Here is a 5,000-nt window from a genome sequence, read left to right as displayed (position 1 = left end):
AGAAAGAAACAGAAAATAGGAGAGGGAGCGAAACAGAAAGAGAAAGACAGAAGGAGAACAAGAGAAAGAGGAAGGAAGGTCTTGAGTGAAAGGGAGAGACTCTGCATAAATGATGTGTGGAATTCCTGAGTTGGACGACACTCACCAAAGTTCAACAAACTTCAAGTACTTTCTCTCTATTTTGTTCTCATGAAAATATCACTACCAACTTGCATATTTGATTTGATAAGCTCTTTCTGACTGCTGCCCTTTTTTTTTTTTTTGCATGGGGGGGGTTGGGGGAAGGGGGGAAGGGGGGGGGGGGGGGGGGGGTGGTTGTAAAAAAGATGTAGATTTTCAAAAATTAGATTAAATAAATCGGAACGTATTATCAGTTTTATGAAGAACATAGATATGATAGCTATACTATGTTATATGTACCTGTCTTTCTCAACTTATAGATTAAACACCAGAGATAAAATATCCTAAAATAATAGTATTGTACTTGGATTCACATTAATAGTATTATTAGAGGAATACACAGATCTTAGTAATGAGAGAAGAATAAGAAGAAACAGAAAAGGAAGGAGGAGGAAGGGGAAAAGAAGAATAAAAAGGAGAAGATGGAAAAATCAGAAATAAAGATGGAAGAGGAGGGGAAGATAAAAAACAATACGAAGAAAATGACCAGGAAGGAGGAGGAGGAGGAGAAAATAAATAGAATACGAAAACTACCAGGAAGGAGGAAGAGGAGGAAGAGGGGAGAGAAAAAAGAAGCAGTATTAGAGAAACAAAAATAGGAGATAGATGAAGAAGATGAAGGGGTGGGGGAGGGAGAACAAAAATGATGATACAGAAGAAGTAGAAGATCCAGATTAAAAGAAAGAGAAAGAAAAGAAGAAGAAGAAGGAAGAGAAGGAAAATAAATGAGGAAGAAGAGGAAAAACACAACAGGAAGAAAAGAAAAACAGTAAGATTAAGGACATACAACAAGAAGAGGAAAGTGAGAAAAAAATATAAATCAAAAGAAGACGATGAAGAAGAGAAGGAAGTACAAAAGGGGGAAGGAGGAGAGGGAATAGAAGGAGGAGGAGGAGGAAGACGAAGCCGAGGAAAAGGATAAAAGAAAAATATTAAAGAAGTAAGGAAGAAGGAGGAAGAAGGCCAATAAGAAGAGGAGGAGGAAAAGGAGCAAGAGAAGGAGAGGAAGGAGGAAGAAAATGAAGAAAAAGAGGGGGAGGAAAATAATAAAGAGGAAGAAGAGGAGAAAGAGAAAGAAGAAGAGGAAGAGGAGAAGGAAAAAAAGAAAAAAAGGAAACAAGGAGAAAAAATACGAGGAGGAGATGGAAAAAAAGAAGAGAAACAAACCGAAAAAAAACAAAAAAACGAAACAAATTACACAAAGAAAATAACAACCCAATAAAACCAGAAGAAAAAGAAAAGAAAAGAACGAAACAAAAAAAAAAAAAAAAAAAAAAAAGACAAAAAAGAAAAACACACACAACAACTTGTCGACAAAAACAACCCCACACAAAGGCCAAACTAGAACTAGTAAACAGTCGAAAAGTAAGGTCGGAACGTTCGTTCCAACAACACTTCCATCCGGCCATCAGCTGACTTTACAGCGCCAACAAAACCGGGAAAGAATACGGCCACTCGCGTTTCGTTTTCGAATGGGTTATTACGTAAGAACTATCTCGCTCCCTCGATCAGGGATTTAGGGGAACGTCGTATTGGTTGAGATGATGAAGAGATGCGAGATAGGGGGAGAAAAGGGTATTGAATATGAGGATGGTTTCAGATAGAGGAGGAGGTGGAGGAGGAGGTAGAAGAAGAAGGGTTAGGAGGAGGAAGGGGAGGAAGAGGTGTAGGAGGTGGTGGTGGTGGAGGAGGAAGGGGAGGAGGAGGAGGAGGAGGAAGGGGAGGAGGAGGAAGAGGAGGTGGAGGAGGAGGTGCTGGTGGTGGTGGTGGAGGTAGAAGAAGAAGAAGGGTTAGGAGGAGGAAGAGGTGAAGGAGGTGGTGGTAGTGGATGAGGAAGGGGAGGAGGAGGAGGAGCAGAAGGAGCAGAAGGAGGAAGAGGTGGTAGAGGTGGTGGAGGAAGGGGAGGAGCAGAAGGGGGAAGAGGAGGAGGTGGAGTTGGTGGAGGAGGAGGAGGAAGGGGAGGAAGAGGAGGAGCAGAAGGAGGAGGAGGAAGAAGGGGAGGAAAAGGAGGAGGAGGTGGTGGTAATGATGGAGGAGGAAGAGGAGAAGGAGAAAGAGGAGGAAGGGCTGGAGGGGGAGGAGGAGGAGGAAGAATAAGAGGAGGAGGGGGAAGAGGAAGAGGAGGAAGTCGAGGAGGTGGCGGTGGTGGTGGAGAAGGAGGGGGGAGGGAGAAGAGGGAGGAAGACGAAGACGAAGAAGAAGGGTCATGATAATGATAATAATCATAAGAATGTAAGAGAATAAGGAGAAGGAGACGAAGAAGAAGGAGATAAAGATGAAGAAGATGGACAAGAAGATATAGAAGAAAAAAAAAGAGAGGAATAAGGTGGCAGAGCAAAAGAACAAGAAGAAAGAGGAGGAGGAGGAGGAGGAGGAGTAAAAGAAGAAGTAGAAAAGAGAGGAAAAAAAGAAGTTAATGAAGCAGGATAAGGAGGAGGAAGATGGATAGGAGAAGGAGAAAGAGGAAGGCGAGGAAAAGGGGCGATGGGGAGGGGAAGGGAAGGAGAAGAAGGAGGAAATGAAAACTAAGAATAATAATGAGAAGGAGAAGAATAAAAGGATATAGAACTGGAAAAAAAGAGAGAAAGAGGAACTAGAAAAAAGAGGAAAGAAGTAGAGGAAGTAGATAGAAAAGAAGATAGAAGGGATAAAAAGGAAGCAGAAAAAGAAAACGAAGAAAGAAAACAAACAAACAAAAGAAAACAAAAACGAAAGCAAAACAAGAATAAGACGAAGAACGAATGATAATGATAGTAATAGTAACACAAACAATAAAAATGATAACAATAATAACAATAACAGTAATAATACGAATAAGATAAGAAAAAAAAACGAAGAGGAAGAAGAATGAAAAAAAAGTAAAAAAAAAAAAAAAAAAAAAAAAAAAAAAAAAAAAAAAAAAAAAAACAGTGCAACGAAGAAAGAAAAGAAAAGAAGAATCCAAAGAGGAGACAAAGGAAGAGCGAGCCTCGACTCTGGAATCCCTTTGGTGAGGATCGACAACTCACTCCGGGCTTACGTAATTCCTTTAATTCTACGTGACTCCCATAAAGACCAGATGATGAGGGGAATATTAAATGTTTTAAATGAAAGCACGAGACACGACTGCAATCATTTATTTTTTTTTTCAGGGGGGGAGGGGGGAGGGGGTGGAATTAAGCCTCTTAGTTGAAATTGGAAGAGGCGGAATACCCCTCTTTTCTGTTCCAATTATAAGGAGACACTGAGTCTAGCGAATTTAGCGCCGTATGGAATTAAGGAATATTCTAATGCTCCCCCCGTTTTCTGTAATTACTTCGCTGGCTCTCTCACTCGCTCTCTCTCTCTCTTTCTTTTTTTGTTTATCTCTCTCTGAAGGAGAGAGGGAGGGAGGGCGGGAGAGAGGGAGAGAGGGAGAGAGGGAGGGAGGGAGGGAGGGAGGGAGAGAGGGAGAGAGAGAGAGAGAGAGAGAGAGAGGAGCTAGAGAGATGGAGAAGCGAGAGGGAGAGAGAGAGAAGAGATAGAGAAGAGAGAGTGAGGAGCGAAGAGAGAGAGAGAGAGAGAGAGAGAGAGAGAGAGAGAGAGAGAGAGAGAGGGAGAGAATGAGTGAGTGAGTGAGAGAGAAGAATGAGGTGAGGGGGGTGAAAGGTAGAGTAAAGAGGGAGAGTGTGAGAGAGATACTCCATTTTATGATGTGTGTCTTCACTGCTGTCAATACTCGGATCGCGTCAAAATATCCTTCTTTCTACCAGCCATGATGTAGGTCTTACAGGCTAGTCCCAAACCAGTCCCAAGCTACAGGCACCAGCTGTGTGACATTCTTCCCGTAGCCACACCCTCCTCTATGGCTATATTCCTGATTTTTTTTTTTTTTTATACAAAGTTCGTGTTACCTTCCTTTTATTCACAGTTTTAAATAATTGTAGTTGGTGCGTAGCAAAAATCAACAAATGCAACCAATCAGAACACAGGAGGCAGTAAATTAGGATTTTTATAATGAGAAAGTATACTCCATATCATGATGCAACTGATAAAACTCTAGGCAGCGGGGAAGTAAAATGTTCAAAGGAACAGCTATACTAACAGGCGATCAAATTAAATGGAAGAGAACTATCAGCCTTTTCTAATCTTTCTGTTGCCTGGGCATTAGACTTCCCCTCCACACATGGTCTATTTAAAGATTTTTTTTTCAATTACATAATAATACGGGATCAATATAGCTTATGAAATCCGGAGTTTACTGCTTATTGAGCTCTATGTTTGGTCTTTCTATCTGCTTAGTTCACATTTGCCAGAAAACAAAGAAATGATAAGCAGCCTTCATCTGAAAATGGTGCTATCTTCAATTTCAGAATTAATATTTGTAAAAATCCTTTCTAAACTACCATTGTTTTCATATTTGGTTTCTAAACTTTTCACTTTTACACATTATCATACGGAACAAGTCTGATCATATACCCTGAACACAGTGTGAATAAATAGATTGCAACAACCAATTCTTATCAATGGCTGATCTGTATTACTTCTAGGCGAATTTAGCATAAGGTGAATATAGTATATAAATGGTGTGGAATTGACATTGGTCAAAAGTGCATGGTTTCTCAGCTCGCCTCTCGTTTCATATCATGACTTGGGCAGGTTTGTGGATTTTGGTCTTACTAATCACCTAAAGTAGTATTAGACAGCTACATTGCCCTTAGTGTGATTAGAGTTGCATCATAGTCAATTGCAAAACAAAATGATCATAAAGTTTCACGTGATGGCTGTGCTTCATCGCCACAATGATCCCAAACACATCTCCATGACTCAAGGGAAGGACACTCATTAACTGCACACCTTTA

General features: G+C 40.7%; 1 protein-coding gene across 1 annotated transcript in view; it reads right to left on the bottom strand.

Annotated features, from left to right (window-relative positions):
* LOC122254294 (uncharacterized) overlaps positions 1-5,000 on the bottom strand; it is a gene marked incomplete in the record, with an annotated part of 139,004 nt that overhangs the window by 133,131 nt on the left and 873 nt on the right.

The sequence above is a fragment of the Penaeus japonicus genome, unplaced genomic scaffold (genome assembly GCF_977035675.1).
Source record: "Penaeus japonicus unplaced genomic scaffold, GWHDUDI00000001_assembly GWHDUDI00000009, whole genome shotgun sequence".
Taxonomy (NCBI): domain Eukaryota; kingdom Metazoa; phylum Arthropoda; class Malacostraca; order Decapoda; family Penaeidae; genus Penaeus; species Penaeus japonicus.
This window is presented reverse-complemented; position numbering and strand designations above follow the sequence as displayed.